The following is a 21255-nucleotide window of genomic DNA, read 5'->3' on the forward strand; positions in this document are numbered from 1 at the left end:
GCATTGAAAGAGAGCATAAAAATTCATAGCATAATTAAATCCATGTCTTAATTTAGTCATCAACATAAAAATATGAAGCTTACAAATCTTTCAATTCAGTGAGCTTGGCCAATGTCATAGGTAGTTCTCCAGTAAAATTGTTGGAGGAAATTCGTCTATATATAATTGAAAAACAGCACAGTAAATTATGATTAGGCTTTCATATTTCACGGAAAACATCAATTATGCAAAAACTTAAATAAAGTACTTACAATGCTTGAATTTGGGTAAGATTCCCAAGCTCGGGAGGAAGATTTCCAGACATTTGATTGTTCCATAACTCCCTATCCATTACAAGTTATAGTTAAGTTCCACTGAAAATCTTAATATTGAGCTCATACCTATTTACGTAATTATAGAAGAATTTTATCTGCTAAGGTGGGTAATTAGAAACTCACAAGATTTGGAGAGTAGATAGGTTTGCAATCTCCACTGGTATTGAACCCGTTAATCGATTGCTGGTGAGAGAACTATGATGATTAAGAAACATGCTGTCATTAGCTTACTGTATTTCATGTAATTACTACAAGTCTACTAGAAAATGAATGCAATATATAGAATCTAAAATAGAACCCATATATCAAGCATATAATATATGAAACAATCAATGATTAAAAATCAGAAAAGAAAAATAAGAGACAGATCATGTAACGCCCACTTTTTTTAATTATTTGATTTATTCTTTGTTACTTGATTTATTTGGTTTATTTATTGAGCCTAGAAATATATTTATATATATTTATATGAATTATGTGATGAGATGTGAATATTGATATGACTTATATGTTTATATGAACTATGTGATGTGATGTGTATATTTATATGATTTTATATGATTTATATGATGTGGTGTGATTTTATGTGATTATATATGTGATGTGAATTTAGAATATATTTATATGATTTATGTGTTTTGAATAATTATGTAATGTGAGCCTGGAAATATATTTATATTTATGTGATGTATTTATGTGAATATATGTTATTCGGTGTATAATATACTTGTTATTTTGTGTGAAAATATATATATGTTATTTGGTTTATTATTTATTAGATTATATTTAGTAGGTAATTATAATTATTAGAAAGAGTAAATAGAATAGTTGGAGGGTTATAAATATGAGAGACTAGGTTGGAATAGCTATTACGTAGAAACTATTTTGTGAGAAGAGTAGCCACCAAAAAGAAGAGAGAAAGCAATTTCCGTTTTTCTGAAACCTACCTCAGTAAAACAATGATATCTCACTCGTTAACCGTTGGATCGTGACGATTTTTGGACACAGCATTCACAACACCTGGGTCTACCTTTTCACCGTTCGGATCGTCGAAACAAGCTCTGAGTTGAGAGAAAACTATCGCGCACTGAAGCAGTATTTTTGGGTGTTTTCATCACTTTGTTTTTCGCAAGCTTTGTTCATCTGAATTAAGGTAAGGGTGAGACTAGCTTTCAATATAATTAAGGGTATGGTTCTGAGAATTGAATTTAACATGATTAGGTTGAGTTTTGGTGAGAATTGAGATTAGGGTTAAATGACCGATTTGATGATTAAACCATGAAAAGATGTTAGATTGATGCAAAATTAGTTTACAGACCTTAGATATTGTCTAGGGTGTTAATTAGATGCCATATGGATGAAAGAATCATGAAGATAGGTGAAAAGTTGTGATTTTTATGTTTCTGGCCGTACTGACATTCATCGCTCGCAACTGCGAGTAGAAACACTCGCAACGGCGAGCTGCACCGCATCGCTCGCAACTGCGAGCAACGTTACTCGCAACTGCGAGTAGGACCTTCGAGCTCGCCATTGCGAGCAAATTACTCGCCACTGCGAGTTAGGCTGTTAGTTGCCCAAAATTGTCCCGATGCGATCCTTTCGCACGTGTAGTCATGAGTTGATCTTATAAGTAAGAAAAATGGTTGTTTAGGATACTTTCAGAAGTTCCAGAGGTCTGTTTAGGTGACTGAGATTAGTGGTGATGATGTATAAGAATTATTTAAGATGCGTTATGATTATAAGTTGTTATGATTCATTCCCTTTAATGTTGATATGTTATTTAGACGCTATTATATGTTGTATCTTGCTGCTGTTTTCTGTTGTCGACTGTTAGTGTCTTGAGGTTGCATGAGTCGGTCTATGTTGTTGGAATTTAAGAAGTTGTCCATGATTATGAGTCGTATGAGTTGTACACGTCGTTGTCTAAGTTGTTGGAAGTTGAGTCCATTGCATACTCATATAAGTTGGTTGAGGGCTTGATGCCCTGGAATGCTTAGTCATTCACATGATTGGTGAGGGCTTGATGCCCTGGAGCTTTTGCTCACTATGTTGGGGGCTTGATGCCCTGAAGAGCCTAATTACGCTCATATAAGTTGGTTGGGAGCTTGATGCTCTGTATTGGTACCTCATGCATGATGAAGTTGTCTAAGTTGTTGATGAGGTTGTCTAAGTTGTTGTTGAGGTTGTCTGAGTTGTTGTTGAAGTTGTCTGAGTTGTTGTTGAAGTTGTAGTTGCATTGTAGAGTCGTCATAACTTATATTTAATGATGATTTAACGATGATGTCTGACGATGATGCCTTTAATGATGATGTTTGATTATGTTTTGATGATGATGCTTTGATGATGACGTTTGATTATGATTTGATGATGATATTTTGATGATAATGTCTGTTTATGATTGATGATGATAATAATATGATACTAAATGATTATTAATGCTGATGTTTATGATGTCTTAAGTTGTTAAATATATGATGATACTTGATTATGACTTAATGATGATTTTTGCTTATGAATTAGAGATGATAATTGTTTACGAACTAATGATGATATTTGACAATGATAATTGAATATGATTTGATATAATGCTAAATGGTAAATGTTTTAAATGTAAATGATGATTTATGTTGTTAAATGCATTTTGACGAATTATATGTTTAATTTATTGACTGTGAAATCTCACCCCTTCTGCGTATATGTTGCCTCGACCGTGGGTAATGTGCAGGTAATAAAGATTAGAAGTGTTCGTGAGAGGACTCCTCACTTGTGTCTAGGTGCTCTGATATGTAACGGGATGGGGCTTGCTTTCATGAACTTTTTATGAATAAACATTAACTAAAACTTATGAGATTTCTGATAAGGCCTGTGTGCCAAGACTTTTATTATGTCGAATAATTTCCGCTGCATGATTATAGATTTTGACGTTGAATTTTGAAAGATAATTATTATTATCTATTTTGTGGTTTTAAGGAAGTATGTGACATTCCGTTTGTGATTTAAATACTCTGATTTATGATGAAATTTTCAAGTTGGGAAAACGGGGTGTTACAATTGGTATCAGAGCAGGTCGGTCCGTCCGGCCAAGTAGTAGAGTCGTGTCAAGCAACGTAGTGTTGTGTAATAATTTTACATTGTCTTTTGTTGTTCTGACTTGTTGTTTGATTGTATGTTGTTTAAAATTGTTGTTTGTGGTATAGACTAATCCAGAGTTGTTTGCAGGATGTTCAATTTTCGAGGACGAAAATTCTTTAAGTGGGGGAGAGTTGTAACGCCCACTTTTTTTAATTATTTGATTTATTCTTTGTTACTTGATTTATTTGGTTTATTTATTGAGCCTAGAAATATATTTATATATATTTATATGAATTATGTGATGAGATGTGAATATTGATATGACTTATATGTTTATATGAACTATGTGATGTGATGTGTATATTTATATGATTTTATATGATTTATATGATGTGGTGTGATTTTATGTGATTATATATGTGATGTGAATTTAGAATATATTTATATGATTTATGTGTTCTGAATAATTATGTAATGTGAGCCTGGAAATATATTTATATTTATGTGATGTATTTATGTGAATATATGTTATTCGGTGTATAATATACTTGTTATTTTGTGTGAAAATATATATATGTTATTTGGTTTATTATTTATTAGATTATATTTAGTAGGTAATTATAATTATTAGAAAGAGTAAATAGAATAGTTGGAGGGTTATAAATATGAGAGACTAGGTTGGAATAGCTATTACGTAGAAACTATTTTGTGAGAAGAGTAGCCACCAAAAAGAAGAGAGAAAGCAATTTCCGTTTTTCTGAAACCTACCTCAGTAAAACAATGATATCTCACTCGTTAACCGTTGGATCGTGACGATTTTTGGACACAGCATTCACAACACCTGGGTCTACCTTTTCACCGTTCGGATCGTCGAAACAAGGTCTGAGTTGAGAGAAAACTATCGCGCACTGAAGCAGTATTTTTGGGTGTTTTCATCACTTTGTTTTTCGCAAGCTTTGTTCATCTGAATTAAGGTAAGGGTGAGACTAGCTTTCAATATAATTAAGGGTATGGTTCTGAGAATTGAATTTAACATGATTAGGTTGAGTTTTGGTGAGAATTGAGATTAGGGTTAAATGACCGATTTGATGATTAAACCATGAAAAGATGTTAGATTGATGCAAAATTAGTTTACAGACCTTAGATATTGTCTAGGGTGTTAATTAGATGCCATATGGATGAAAGAATCATGAAGATAGGTGAAAAGTTGTGATTTTTATGTTTCTGGCCGTACTGACATTCATCGCTCGCAACTGCGAGTAGAAACACTCGCAACGGCGAGCTGCACCGCATCGCTCGCAACTGCGAGCAACGTTACTCGCAACTGCGAGTAGGACCTTCGAGCTCGCCATTGCGAGCAAATTACTCGCCACTGCGAGTTAGGCTGTTAGTTGCCCAAAATTGTCCCGATGCGATCCTTTCGCACGTGTAGTCATGAGTTGATCTTATAAGTAAGAAAAATGGTTGTTTAGGATACTTTCAGAAGTTCCAGAGGTCTGTTTAGGTGACTGAGATTAGTGGTGATGATGTATAAGAATTATTTAAGATGCGTTATGATTATAAGTTGTTATGATTCATTCCCTTTAATGTTGATATGTTATTTAGACGCTATTATATGTTGTATCTTGCTGCTGTTTTCTGTTGTCGACTGTTAGTGTCTTGAGGTTGCATGAGTCGGTCTATGTTGTTGGAATTTAAGAAGTTGTCCATGATTATGAGTCGTATGAGTTGTACACGTCGTTGTCTAAGTTGTTGGAAGTTGAGTCCATTGCATACTCATATAAGTTGGTTGAGGGCTTGATGCCCTGGAATGCTTAGTCATTCACATGATTGGTGAGGGCTTGATGCCCTGGAGCTTTTGCTCACTATGTTGGGGGCTTGATGCCCTGAAGAGCCTAATTACGCTCATATAAGTTGGTTGGGAGCTTGATGCTCTGTATTGGTACCTCATGCATGATGAAGTTGTCTAAGTTGTTGATGAGGTTGTCTAAGTTGTTGTTGAGGTTGTCTGAGTTGTTGTTGAAGTTGTCTGAGTTGTTGTTGAAGTTGTAGTTGCATTGTAGAGTCGTCATAACTTATATTTAATGATGATTTAACGATGATGTCTGACGATGATGCCTTTAATGATGATGTTTGATTATGTTTTGATGATGATGCTTTGATGATGACGTTTGATTATGATTTGATGATGATATTTTGATGATAATGTCTGTTTATGAATGATGATGATAATAATATGATACTAAATGATTATTAATGCTGATGTTTATGATGTCTTAAGTTGTTAAATATATGATGATACTTGATTATGACTTAATGATGATTTTTGCTTATGAATTAGAGATGATAATTGTTTACGAACTAATGATGATATTTGACAATGATAATTGAATATGATTTGATATAATGCTAAATGGTAAATGTTTTAAATGTAAATGATGATTTATGTTGTTAAATGCATTTTGACGAATTATATGTTTAATTTATTGACTGTGAAATCTCACCCCTTCTGCGTATATGTTGCCTCGACCGTGGGTAATGTGCAGGTAATAAAGATTAGAAGTGTTCGTGAGAGGACTCCTCACTTGTGTCTAGGTGCTCTGATATGTAACGGGATGGGGCTTGCTTTCATGAACTTTTTATGAATAAACATTAACTAAAACTTATGAGATTTCTGATAAGGCCTGTGTGCCAAGACTTTTATTATGTCGAATAATTTCCGCTGCATGATTATAGATTTTGACGTTTAATTTTGAAAGATAATTATTATTATCTATTTTGTGGTTTTAAGGAAGTATGTGACATTCCGTTTGTGATTTAAATACTCTGATTTATGATGAAATTTTCAAGTTGGGAAAACGGGGTGTTACAGATCATACATTCTGTTAATATTCATCATGGAGCCCCATTCTTTAGGAATTGAACCATTCAAGTAGTTGCGAGTGAGGTCACTGTAATAGAAAGATGGAGAGAAAGAGTTTGCCAAGCAAAATAATATATAGATATAAAAATAGTTATAACATTGTTAATTTGGGCTGTTCAAAAAACATTGTTAATTTGGATGTGAGAGAAAGTATGGGAATTACATACATAGTTTGAAGGTAACGTAGCCTGTTAAATTCCAGTGGAAGAGTGCCGGCGAGATTTTGCTCTTTCAAACTTCTGTATATTCATTTTTCCATGAAAAAGTTAAACATAAACAATAAGCAAAATAAAGTTAGAAGTTCTTGCAACAAGCTCCTCTACTGCAGAGTTTAAAACTTATTTTAGTATTTGTCAAACACAATTTTTGAAGAAATACATATCTTTGGCAATATTGGTTTTAGTTTCAAATCTTAGTTTCACTATATCTAAGGGAAGCAATTTTGTAATAATAAGAACTTTGAATTTAAGAACTTTGAAGTATACCAGATAAGTTTGTTACATGATAGTGACAAATCTAACTCATGTATATACACACACACATATACAATGTCAATACCTACCTCTATATTAATGTAAATACTTGATTTCCATGGTAAATGAAAAAATCAAATAGATTATAAGTACTGATAGCAATGAGCCACTTCCACAGAAAGGGGACTTACATTTCAACAACATGGCAGAAGTTGTCACTGCCTACAGAGCAGTTACAGGTGACTTTGTTCGCTGCATTTATAAACCAGTTAGATTTGTTGCTGCATGGATCTATGTCGAAGTTCCAATTCTTCTTACCAAGTGATTTGGCTATATCTTCAAGAGCTTTCTCTAAATATACAATTGAGAGCTATCAGCTATTAACTACTGAAAAGTCTTCTACACTTCACACTAGTGTATGTGTGTGAGTAGTTATTCAAAATTTCTAGAAATTATGAACAAAATATACAGCATATTTACTAACATGAATCCTTAGATAAAAAGACTAGAAAAGAAAGATCAATGAAATTCTTTATGTATGGTTGCTATAGAAGAAATACATATCATACTTTCGTCGGGGTGAATAGTATTAGCTCCAAAAACAGTTAAAGATATGAACCAAATGAGAATGAGTGAAAGGAAGAAAAAATGAGAGGAAGTATTCATTTTAAAGTTATCAAGGAAAAGAGAGAGTTCAGATATATCGATAATTTAGAGGTAGATATCTAGTCTCAATATATGTAGCATGCATTTGGAATTTAAGAGACTAAGGAAGTCCTTAATAAATGTGAACGCAAATCATCAATTTGTCCCTTGAAATTGTAGGGTGTTGTCAATTTATTCCTTGAAATTATTATTATGCGAAAATAGTCTATGAAATCGAAAACCTTCAATCATATTACATTAGGACTTTGTCTCCTCTTTTGACTACACAAGAGAGTATTAACTCATAAAATTGTTGATACAATGCATTCTCACTTTGACTACAAAATTACTAATCAAACAACAAATCAAAATTAGGAAATTATGGCATTTCTTTCACGTGGGGAAGATTTTGCTGTTTAAGTAATAAGATATGTTTGTAATTTTACTTGCGAGCGTCGGTAAAGTTACTCGTCCTGTGCCCATCCTGATTGTATCGTCTGATACCTGTGTGTACAAATTAAAAGGAGGAAAATGACATCGGAAAGTTCAGGAGAAGAATCAGGAAAAGGATATATATTGCAAGTCAAGCTTTAAACTATTGTTCACATGTACTATTGATGTGATGTCCAACCTAGGAATAATAACAAACCATAAACGGCAATAAGCAATGATATTCAAAAACAGCATGCATGTTTTATTTGAAGGAAGATCAATTTAAAAATAATTACTTACTTTGAACCTGAACTCTGAGAACTAATTTCATTTACTTCACGGTGAAAAACCATCTATATAATCAACTCAGATCCGATCTTCCACTGTGAGGACTCCACCACCGCAAAGCTCAGCCACTCATCACTGTGAACTTCACGCTTGCGCACTTCTTCCATCATGAACTCTGAATGTAGCTTCACCTTTTCTCAGTTATTATAGTGCTTATTACAAATAAGCATAGAAGAATTTTTTTCCAAATAACACTTATTAATAAATATTTATCCTCCCCGTATGTTCTTAAAAGTCTCTAAAAAATATTTTTTGTCCAAATTTATCTTCTCTGTATTACACAATTTGGACAGGATTTTTCAGTTGTATAATTTGAACACGTTTTTTCTGTGCATGTTGATAATTTTGAAACTCGTCAATATCATCATGTTTCCAATGCATCAAGTTTGGAATATAACATCTCATAATTATATCGAACGAAAATCTTGTAGAAACATAAAGGGAAATGTTAACTAGTGCCCCCATGACACTACTTGAGGAAAACTAATATAGAAACTTTATATTGGGAAGTGGTAAAAAGTAGAATGTTGCACTTTATGCAAGTCAAAAAGTTGTTGTTTTCAATAAAAAATTTATATTTTTACTTCCTTAACTAGTGCCAACATGACCCAAACATAAAACACTTTAAAGACTTTTGAGAATCATCTTTACACGAAACTTAACAAATATTTATAAAATAGTTACAAAGTGTAAGATACAATACGGAAATCCGAACTCTAGACTCAACTTGTGATCCAACTTCGACCTAACTTATTGAACAACTGTTGAGTACTTATAACTCACATTCCTTCAATGTTTATTGATACCTAAAAAAGAAACATCAAAATTGGATGAGATATACTATCTCAGTTATTTTTCGAATATGGATAAAAAATAAAATTGTCCTTTGAAATCATTAGTTGAAACTCATATTAAAGTAATCTTGTTATTAAAACATCACACATTCATAATTCTGTTAAGATTTAATCTTTATATTAAAACATCACTCACTTTTAACTGCCTAGTGCTTAATTACGCATTTATATAAATCTTGGATATCTGAACATTAATTTCTTGACATCATGCACTATCATTCATACTTAACATTTTCATTACTAATTGTACTTTACAATGTGAGTCATTTACTTGACAAACATGTTACAACTTGAATAAACATATCTAAACTTATAGATTATGCATCCAAGATCATTCATCATATAAATACATCAGATTAATGTATTCAGAGTATACTCAACATTAACTATACTCATTAATACTTTCTTAAGCAACACCAATATACTTGAATCTTTGTGTGGCCAAGTACTTAGCCATACATCTATTGCTATCCTAAACGTCTTAAAGGGGCTATGGTATTGACATAATCCATTGGAAGTGATAAGGAACATTGGAGACTATGTTCAATCACTCATACACTCCATTTACATCAAAATAATAAAAATTGGCAACACAAGCCCCGACACCGAAGCAAGTGTCATGGGCATCGGTGCAAGAAAATTGTCTGGTATTTTTAGAACTATCTAGACCTTGAGCATCGAAGCCACAAAAGTGTGCATCAATGCCCACCGGCTTATTGCGATTTTTTGCACTTCAAATAATAAGGAATTTCCAATCAACAATGGTCAAAGTTCACTCAAACAGTACCAAGAGCAAATATAACCTGGGTTTAGTCCTCTCCATTATTTATAATTATAAATAGAGATTGTCGTTATAAAAGAGATGGACACTAATACCGGGTGTGGGTCCTATCATTAAATAGATTATACCATCATTAATTATTTTAAAGACTGTTTGTATCTTTATTCATTCAAATAAAAGAAATGGAAAAGTGTTTAAATGAAGAGATCCAACTCATATAACACATTCTATCACCTACAAGGGTTTAAAGGGAGGGTACTTGTAATCATCAAAAATAAAAAATAAAAAAATCATCTATTAATACTCTAAGAGGGGCGTGAATTCTTAGCGCAATTTTTACTCCTAATTATAATTATCCTCTTTTCCATAAAGAGGGAAATGTGGGGTGTTACATATGGACAATCCAGGTGCATATAATTGTTAAAATCCTAACATACAAGGTCTTTATTTATATGGCCAAGTCTTTGCATATTTATTTCTATTCTCCAATGCAAAACTTTTTTTCAACACTAATTCAAGGCGTATTTCAATAATCTCCACCTTGACTTTAATTCTTTTTAGATAACCAGATGCTCCAGATGTACTCGAAGTAACATATATGCCAAATGCATTACACATAATGCCGACATGAGCCTGCTCTGCCTTAGGCCTTGCCCCTCCAAGGGCAATCAAGAACTTCTAACATTGAGCAAGTTCAAACAATGTTGAAACTTGCTATGCAGAACCGCCTTGGTAAACATATCAGCTGGGTTGTATACTGTACCCACTTTGTTTACCTTCATCCTCTTCGTAGTTCTAAAAAAAATGGTACCTCACATCAATGTGTTTTGTGTTCTTATGGTGAACTGTCATAGTACAATGAAGCTTGATCGTGATGTAGACCCAAGTCACTGACTAGTCCTTTCTACCAGATTCCCTCCTTAGAAGCTTCTGTCAAAGCAATATATTCTTCCTAATTCGTAAACAAAGTCATTGTAGGGTGCAAAGTAGCCTTCCAACTCACAACAGAACCACCAAGAGTGAACACATAACCGGGCATTGATCTTCTAATGTCCACATCTCCAGCATAATCAGAGCCTGAGTGACTAGATACTAGACACTGACTATCACCACCAAAACTGAGACCAATATTAGATGTACCCTTGAGATACCGAAAAATCCTCTTCACTGCTTGTGAGTGTTCCTTAACAGGATCTCCCATGAACCTACTGACAGCACTAACTGCATGTGCAAGGTCCGGTCTAGTGCGGACCATAACATACATCAAGTTTCTCACCACACTAGCATAGGGAACACGTGCCATGTATTCCTTCTCCTCATATGTTTTAGGTGAAAATGCTACAAATAGATGTGCATTTGAAGCACTATGAGTATCAATAGGCTTAGCAGTAGTCATTTCAAGCCTTGATAGAATCTTTTGAAAATATACCTTCTATGACAAGAAAACTTCTTCTGTCTTCTATCCCTGTAGATCTCCATTCCCAAATTTTCTTAGCAGCACCCAAATCCTTCATTTCAAATTATGTACAGAGTATCCCCTTTGACCTTGTTATAGTAGACACAAAATATATGAAGGAACCATCTTTGACCTTGTTATAGTAGACACAACTTTCATACGGGCACCTCGAATCACCAATCTCAACCATCTAGCTATCGAACCGTTTATACCAACTTGAAAACATAATCCTCTTTTTTGCGTTCTTGAAAACCATCTGGCTGAGCCATGTATATCTCCTCTTCAAACTCTCCATGTAAGAAAGTTGTCTTCACATCTAGTTGTTCGAGATCCAAGTCTTGATGTGCAACTATAGCAAGTACCACCCTGATGGAAGTGTGTCTGACTACTGGTAAGAATATCTCATTATATTCCACTTCCTCTTTCTGACAGAAACCTCTAGTAACTAATCGAGATTTATACTTGACCCTCTTAGCTGGCGACGACCCTTCCTTCTTCTTGAACAACCATTTACAAGTCACTACATTTCTCCCCGGTGTTCTTCTAGCTAACTCCAAAATTTGATTCTTCTGGAGTGACTCCATCTCATCTCTCATGGCAGCAAGCCATTGGACATATTTAGTACCAGAAACAACTTCCTTGTAGGTGGATGGCTTATGAGGATTTACTTCCTCTGCAACCTACAAAGCATAGGCAACCATGTCCTCATAGGCATACCTCATAGGAGGTACCCTATACCTAGCTATTGTAAACTGAGTAAAAGTTATATTGTGATGTTCCCCTGGTGATAATGAAACAACTGACATTTCTACCTCTGAATGTGATCGACTAAGGAGATCCCTCCTCTACTTCACAAGTAGCCTCAATTTCTCTCTGCTCCACCTGCTTCTCAAAACCACAGTCTTCCAGAATAGTGAACTTTACAGTTGGGCTAAACATGAAATTTTCATCAAAGACAACATTCCTACTTAAAACAACCCTCCTCTCATATAGGGACCAAATCCTATATTCTTTTACACCATCCCCGTTGCCTACAAATAATCCCTTCTTCGCTCTTGGCTCCAACTTCCCCTTATTGACATGATATTAGACAGTGTAACCAATAACCCTTAAATTAGAGCAATCAACAAATTTCCCATACCACATTTCATAAGGGATTTTTCAGATTTATACCTGTGTGAGATCCATGATTTATCAGATAGGATGTTGTGTTAACTACTTCCGCCTGAAAAGTTCGTGTAAACCCAACATTCGAGAGCATACACCGAGCTCTCTCCAGAAGTGTCCGATTCATACGTTCTATTGCACCATTATGTTGAGGTGTATTCCTAACCATATGATGTTTGGAAATCCCCTTAGTCTTGCAAAACTCATTAAACTCATACCAACAGAATTCCAAACCATTATCAGTTCACAACCTCTTAACCTTCTTCCAGTTTGATTCTCCACTAGTCTCTTCCACTACATGAAGTTCTTGAAAACATCACTCTTATGCTTCATTATGAATATCCAAGTCATCCTTGAATAATCATCAATTAGTAACAGAAATTACTTGTGACCCTCCAAAGACTCCACACGTGAAGTCCCCCAACAATCAGTGTGTATGTAATCTAGTGTGCCCTTTGTTCTATGAATCACTTTAGCAAACTTGTTGTGATATAGTTTCCCAAAAACACTAAGTTCACAGAACCCAAGATCCTTTATCTTGAGCCCACAAATAAGATAATATTTAGGCAAAATTTGCATCCCCCTCTAACTCATATGCTCAAGTCTCATATGCCACAACTTCGTCATATCTAATTGGTCAATCTCGGAGGAAGCAGCGATAGTAGAATCAGATAGCTTAGTACCTTTTAGAAAGTATAGAGTACCCCGCTTCACACCTTTCAGAATCACACTTGATAGAGATATCAGATTCTTTGTCATATGTGGAACATGTCTAAATTTGTTCAGTTTACAAAATTTACAATCATGCATTATTAATAATCATGATAGAGCCCATCACAACCACATTGCCACCTTCCAACTTCTCATAAGTTGAAAACCATTCTCTCCTAGAACAAATATGATAAGACGCTTCGGAATCTATAATCCACACATCTGTGTAATGTGTGGGACCATCAGCAACTAAGGCGATATCCTCTTTGGAATGTGTACCATCCTCGACAACAGCGACAATACCTAATGTAACACCCTACTTTTATTTTTTATTAATTTATTGAGATTAGATGTCCTTTTATAATTTAGTCGATTTATTTTGATGAGTGATATTTTGTTATGTTATACGTTGGTATTTACTAGTATAATATATATGTTATTTGGTGTAGAAATATATTTGTTATTTTGTGTGGAAATATATATGTTATCTGGTGTAGAAATATATTTGTTATCTGGTGTAGAAATATATTTGTTATTTGGTGTAGAAATATATTTGTTATTTGGTGTATTATTATTATTAAGCGGGGGAGAGATATATTTAATTTAGAAATAAATAAGATTATGAGGAGAAGAGTAGTTTTGAGGTGTAAGAGAAATTAAGGTTTTAATGTTAAAGAGTCAGTAAGAGGTAGAAGTTAGAAAGAAAAAAAATATCAGAACGCGTACAAGAGTTTTTGGAGAAAGAGGAGAAAGAGGAGAACTCAGAGAGAGAACCCTAGGAACGAAGAACGCTGCTTTTGATTTCAGAAAAAACAATCTAAGGTAAGGGTGGGATTCATATTCTCTAATGTTAAGTATGTTTTTCTGAAATTGGGTTTGACAAAAGTTGTAGGTTGTGAGTTTTGAGGATTAGGGTTAATCTTATGATGTTGTTCATAGCTTGTTGTTCGAGAAATTAGGTCTTTGAATTATGAATTTAATTGTTGAAAGTGCATGAATTTCCCATGAATTGCTGTGTTGAATTCATGTTCAGATCTTAGAATGATCATAGGCAATGTTCCCTATCAAATTTGGGGTTTGGGTGATTGAAAATTGGGTTTTTGGGGTGAAAAATGGTGTAAAAATCGTAACAGCCTGTGCCAAATCGTGCTCCGATTTTGTCAAATCGTACTCCGATTATTTACGAATGAAAATGCTAACTTTGACCCAGAAAATCGTGCTCCGAGTTTCCAAATCGTACTCTGATTTGACAGCATCCCCTGTTTTGCGTTCTTGCATCTTTTTCACCCATTTATGTTCCGAACTGGCTTTTGGCGTAAACATGAAAGTAGTAGATAATTGAGTTAGCTTTCTAGTGGCTTTGGTTTGGCTTGAAAATGATTTTTAGATCTTAAGATATGAAGAAAATACTCCAAGGAGGTCTTAGTGAAATTTTATGAAAACTAACCCAAAACTTATAGATTGTCTCCAAACTTCAAAGCTTGAGTACTATTGATGAGTCATAGATAGTATTATTTATTGCCTTATTTAGTTTAGTTTTATTTTAGATTTGATTTTATTTTATTGCATTTTATTTTAGTTTAGAATATTTTACTTCAAATTGTCTTTTATTTTATTTTAGGAATAAATATATGGTGGAAGGTGCCTTGGAGCAAAAGAAAGAGGACTGGAGCAAATACAGCGCAAGAATACGAAGATACAGGACAAAAATAAGTTCCCCCAAACTCAGAAGCTTGGCACGGCCCGTGCCAACATGTGGCACGGCCGTGCCCGTCCCCAGAATACTCTTTTGCTGCTTTTCTTCAAGCCCAAGTTACCCTGTTGCAGCTTTACCGTTTTATCCTTCTAGTTGCTTAGTTTCTAAGTCAGATGTAAAGCTATAAATAGAGTAGCTCTCCACCATAAACAATCATGCTTTACTTTGTTTATTTCAATTGCTATTTTAATAAAAGTCTTTATTTTCCCTTTTACTTTCTTTGCAATTTATTTCACCGTATTTCTCTCTTCTTCCTCCATGTCTACGATGAACATGAGTGAGTAGACTTCTTAGTCTTAGGATTGTTGGGGAGTCTAATGACTCAATCCTAAACAAAACATGTCTAAACCCTAATTTCCATGTAACCCTAATTTCTAATCTAGATTCACCGTCTTAACGTGGATTAACAATTATCAAACTGTGGAAGCGAAAGCGGAGGGTTTGATAATCGTTAATCCATCATCCCAAACATCATTCATAAAGCGAGAGCGGAGTCTTGATGTTGGAACAAGTGAATCTAGACAATAATTGCAAAACAGTGAAATAGTCTTTGCAATTATTGAGACAAAGAGTAGTTTCAATCCTCTATGCATCTTCTAGTAATCATGTCAGTGAAATAGGCTTGGTTGCTAGAAGTAAACTCTCACCGGACTTTCATCGGAAAGGTGAGGGGCTAAGGGAAACCGGTCTTTAGAAATTAGTGTGTAAATCATGAAATTAGATGTTTAGGTTTTGTCTAGTGAAGGATTAGTTATTAAGATGAACCAATGATCCTAAGGCCCTTTTATTATTATTGTTTTTACCTTCAGCAATCAAACCCTTTCTTATCAACTTTCTCTCCTCTAATCATTCATTAAAAGTTAATTAAGTTGAACAACTCCCTAGCGGAACGATACTCTACTTACTACTATTACTTCGATAGGCCGTGCACTTGCGGTTTGGCCCTATCAAGTTTTTGGCGCCGCTGCCGGGGAGTTAACTAATTTAATTAGCTTTTTCTTAGTGATTAGAATTCTCTCTTCTTCTCTTTCTTTTTCTGTTTTTATTTTTATTTTTATTTTTCTGTTATCACTAACTTCTTGGGTTCTCAAATTCTTATGCGAAAAACCAGAAATCGAGTTGTAATAATCAACGAGATCGAAAGGTATTTGCATAGACGAAGGAGAGACGCACAAAATAACACCGCCATGGCCAATCGCACTCTCAAAGAGTATGCAACGCCGTCTACGGCTGAGCCACAAGCTGTTATTGTGTACCCAACGGTTGAGGATGACAATTTTGAAATTAAGCCTGCCCTACTTAACTTGGTGCAGCAAAACCAATTCTCGGGATCCCCCACTGAGGATCCCAATCTTCACATCTCTGTCTTCCTACGAATTAGTGGAACCATGAAGGAGAACCAAGAGGCCGTAAGACTTCATCTCTTTCCCTTTTCCTTAAGGGATAGAGCTAGCGCTTGGTTCCATTCCCTCGAAGTCAGTTCCATTACTTCATGGGATTATATGAGGCAAGCATTCCTTGCCCGTTTCTTTCCACCATCTAAAACCGCTAAACTTAGAGACCAAATCACGCGGTTCAATCAAAAAGATGGGGAATCTCTCTATGAGGCGTGGGAGCGTTTCAAAGAAATGCTAAGACTTTGTCCCCACCATGGCCTAGAGAAGTGGCTTATAGTCCACACTTTTTATAATGGCTTGTCTTATACCACTAAGATGTCTGTTGATGCAGCTGCAGGTGGAGCACTTATGAACAAGAATTACACGGAGGCGTATGCCCTGATCGAAGACATGGCTCAAAATCACTACAAGTGGACCGACGAGAGAGCCATCACTAGTTCTTCACCCTCCAAAAGGGAGGCAGGTATACACGAAGTCTCTAACTATGACCACCTTGCTTCTAAAATTGATACACTAACCGAAAAACTTGAAAAATTCAATGTTAGTGCTATCAATTCTGCTTCTACTTCTTCTTGTGAAATATGTGGTATAACTGGTCATGCTGGTGTTGATTGCCAACTAGGTAGTGCTATTAACGGTGTTGAGCAAATGAATTATGCTCAATACAACCAAGGGATGAGACAAAATCAAAATTTTTATAAAAACCAAAATCCCTATGGACAAGTAGCACCACCCGGTTATGCAAACAACCAAAGATTCACTCAAAAATCCAATTTGGAAATTTTGTTGGAAAACTCTATTGCCAACCAAAACAAACAACTTCAAGAACTCAAAAACCAAACTGGATTTCTGAATGATTCTCTTTCCAAGCTCAATACCAGGGTTGATTCTATTGCTACTCACTCTAAAATGCTTGAAACACAAATCGCCCAAATAGCCTAACAAGTGGCTACATCTTCCCAAACACCGGGAGTCTTTCCTGGTCAAACCGAAGCCAATCCCAAAGCCCAAGTTAATGTCATATCTTTTGGGGGTAGTAAGTTAGGCGAAACTTTTGCTAAGGTTAAAAACATTGGGAAAGAAAGTGTCAAGCCTTTAGGTGATAAAATTGTGATAGAAGAAGCAAAACCGCTTGAAGAAAACAAAACTCCATCCCCCTTAAATCTTGATAAGCTTAAACTAGAGGGTAAGTTTGAAAAATTTGTTAACATACTTAGGAAGATTTGCATTAAACTTCCCCTTGCTGAAGCTTTGTCTAGGATGCCTCTATATGCCAAGTTTTTAAAGGAAATTTTTTCAAAGAAAAGGGCTATAGAGCATAATGAGACAATAGCCTTGGCTAAGGAAACTAGTGCAATCATCCAAGAAGCACCCCCTAAGCTTAGAGATCCAGGTAGCTTTGCCATACCATGTGAAATTGGGAATGAAACCATAAACAAAGCTTTATGTGACTTAGGAGCTAGTGTTAGTTTGCTGCCTTTGTCTCTTCTTAAAAGGATAGGGATAGGAGAATTGAAACCTACCGAGATGGAATTGAAAATTGCTGATCGTTCTACCATGAAACTTGTAGGATTTGTCGAGGACATACCTGTTAAGATAGAGGGGATATACATCCCCACTGATTTTGTAGTCGTTGACATTGAAGAGGACGATGACGTCCCTATAATCCTAGGTAGACCTTTCCTTGCAACTGCAGGAGCTCTCATTGATGTTAAACTTGGTAGGATAGTCTTTCAAGTGAGTGATAAAATGGTAGGATTTGAGTTGGAAAACGTTATGAAAGGTCCCGCTCTTTACTCTTGTTGCATGCTTAACGATCATGTTGTGAAAGAACGTTTTATAGCGTCATCTACACAATATGATATCTTTGATCCATTCTAAGGACCCTTTCTAACCGTCAAGCTAATGACATTAAAAGAGCGCTTCGTGGGAGGCAACCCACGCATTTTACTGCTTTTGTTTTGTTTTTCTTTGTTTTAAGTTGTTTTGTAGGTACTTGTCCGAGTTGATTCGAAAAGATGGAAAAATTTTGAAGCCCCAGGACCAGAAAGGTGGCACGGCCCGTGCTAGGTATGGCACGGCCGTGCCAAGTTTTTAAAACAAATTTGGAATGTTGAAGTCAGGAAGATGGCACGGCCCGTGCCAAGGATGGCACGGCCGTGCCCGTGTTCTAGCCAATATAAACCTACTTTTTCTTCTTCTTCTCCATTCATTCTCAAACCACAAACCTCTCTCTACCTTCAAACTTCTCTCTAAATCTCCATAACCTTCAAACCTTCAAACCTCCCTATCTCACTCAAATCTTAACCAAACCACTTAATTCTTTCACCAATCAACCACAAACTTCATCCAAAACAAAAACCACCAATCAAAAACACCCTTCATCCATTCAAACCCATAATTCACCAAAACCCTAATCTTTCAAAACCTAACCCAAACACCACAAAACCTCAACCAATCTCCATAACTAAACCCTTAAACCTTACTTAAACATCCACCCCAACCCAAAACCAATCCTTTTCACCAAAAATCTTCCAAAACCCCAAACTTTCATACCAACCATAACCAAGGTCAAATGGCTTCAAGAAGAAGAAGTGGAAAGGAGCCAGCAAGTTCCTCCGGTCCTCCCCCAAAGAAGCAAGCACAAGTGAAGAATCATGGAATTCAGTTCAAAGACAACAAACAAAGGGACAGGTACAAAATTCTTACTTCTAAAACCTTACATCCCTCTAGATATCCTGATTCCTATGATTTGCAAGTGCTAGAGCTTAGAGATGATGTTTTTAGGTTGATGGGTAGGCTAGGTTGGACTGATATGCTAACACCTATGAGGGGTTATGAGAATTTTACTTATGAATTTTTAAGCTCACTTGTTTTTACCAAAGATAAGTTGAATTTTGATAACCCTAATCATAGAGTTGTTTTCCGGTTAATGAACATTGATTATAATATGTCTCTTCAGCACTTTTGTGAAGCCTTAGGTTTTGTCAATGAGGGGTATATTCATGATCATTGGGATGATAGTCTGAAACCGGATAACTATGACCCAGCTGCCTTTTGGAACCGTATCACCGGCCTTGATAACTATGTCCCTAGAGCCAACAAAGCTAGCAACATTCACAACCCCGTACTTAGGTACCTTCATAGGGTCATGGCTTGCACTATTTGGGGTAGAACAGAGCTAGGAAACACTAGAACCGATGAGTTGTTCATGTTATGGGCAATGCTCTACAACCACCCCGTCAACACTGGCTTTTATTTGATTGATTACCTAGACTTTGTAGCTACTAGACCAGCCGGTAGGGGAGACATAGTGGTGGGTGGCATCATTACATATATAGCTAAGTGTTTTGGTGTGAGTGAGGATGAGGGGATCAAACCAATTGAGGGAAACAATAAGCTTAACCGGGAAACCCTCATTGCTATGAATTTCATTAAACATCGTCCACCACTCCATTACCAACTTAAGCTAAATGTGCCAATCGTGTTTTTATTGCCTAACCCATCTCGGACTACCACCGAGGTGGAAGAAAATTGGTTGTATGTTGATGATGTGCAGGTTCTAGAACAACAAGATGATGAAGGAGAAGGTGCTAACTTGCACCAAGAGGGGCACCATGGCCATGAAACCGGTGAGCTTAATGAGAACCAAAGATGGACATGGATGAGCACCGAGCAACAAAGGCAAGGTGTTGAGATCTCCGGCCTTCGCAATGAAGTTCAAAGGGGCAACCGTGTCAATAATGAAAATAATGAGATGCTCCGTCGGATGATGCAACACCTCCAACTTCAAGGTCCTCCTTACGGACCTCAATAAACAAATGTGAGCTTTCCTCTTCCTCTCTTCCCTTCTTCTTCTTCCTATCTCTCTCATTCTTCTTCTACTCATCTCTTTCTCCTACTCTTCTTCTATTCCTTCTTTCTTCTTCTACTTCTTCTCCTTCTTTCATTTCTTTTTCTTTTGAATCATTGAGGACAATGCTTCCCCTAAGTGTGGGGGGGGGGGGGGCTAATAAAGTGTCTAGAGTCGTAGTGTTCCCAAACTCCCTTGAACTTTATTCTTTTGTTTTGTTTTTATAGCAAGAGGCATAACTAAATAGCTTGTTTTTAATGTAAATATGGCATGAAAATTTTTGTTTTGTCTCTTCCTTAGGTTGCTTCTTGTACATGAAAGTAGTTTCTTGTGTTTCTTATGTTCTTGCTATACCCATGTCTTGTTTTAATGTGAAAATTCTCCAATGAGAAAAGCACCCGGTTGCAATCCTTGAGTAAATGTATAAATAGGTATTTTAAGGAGCACGTTCTATCTTTAGTGTTAACTTAGACCCTTTAAAGTCTTAAGAGTAAAAGTAGTATAAGTTTGTGTGGGAAAATTAATCAAATTGATTCTTAATTGTTATAGTCTCCTTAATTTGTTAATGTTAAATGGGGCAGGAGAATGGCACCAACATGTGGGGGAAAGGACAATTACATCCTAACTTCCTAATTGTGGTGGTGACTCCTTAATTTGAACTTAAAGTGAAACAAATTCATCAATGCTAGGGGGAAAGGACAATTACATCCAAAAAGACTTCCTACGCGGAGATGAAACAAATAATAATTTTGCAGCACTGCTTAGGGTGATTTTGAATCTAGGGGGAAAGGACAATTACATCCGAGAAGACTTCCTACGAGGATAGATAGCCCCTAAGCATCTGCAGCCCCTTGTGCTTAATTGTTAAATTAATTCAATCTTAACTTTAATTCCCATCACTCTTATACGAAATGAAGAAAGGACTTTTCTCGGTTACTTTAGCATTAAGGATAGAACCTATTCCTCATAATATCTGTCTTATACAGGAGCAAGAAAAGGGTTGGACTGCACACACACACTCACTTGAGACTTGATGTTGGGTAGAATAGGTTCATGAGAAGTGTTTTAAGTTG

At 35.7% G+C, this 21255-nt stretch overlaps 1 long non-coding RNA gene and 1 other non-coding gene across 2 annotated transcripts; both read right to left on the reverse strand.

Moving 5' to 3' along the window:
* Window positions 1-80: 80 nt before the first annotated feature.
* LOC146949460 (uncharacterized) lies at window positions 81-6340 on the reverse strand. The gene is made up of 4 exons (XR_015027278.1): window positions 6266-6340; window positions 438-509; window positions 252-323; window positions 81-155 (listed from the first exon to the last, which is right to left on the reverse strand). It is a non-coding gene; the product is annotated as an uncharacterized LOC146949460 (long non-coding RNA).
* A 10142-nt stretch (window positions 6341-16482) lies between these two features.
* On the reverse strand, window positions 16483-16589 carry LOC146949461 (small nucleolar RNA R71). Its single transcript, XR_015029407.1, has one exon. It is a non-coding gene; the product is annotated as a small nucleolar RNA R71 (small nucleolar RNA).
* Between the last annotated feature and the right edge of the window lie 4666 nt (window positions 16590-21255).

Source organism: Medicago sativa, chromosome 2 (genome assembly GCF_051527215.1).
Source record: "Medicago sativa cultivar Bolivia chromosome 2, Bolivia_mono, whole genome shotgun sequence".
NCBI lineage: Eukaryota > Viridiplantae > Streptophyta > Magnoliopsida > Fabales > Fabaceae > Medicago > Medicago sativa.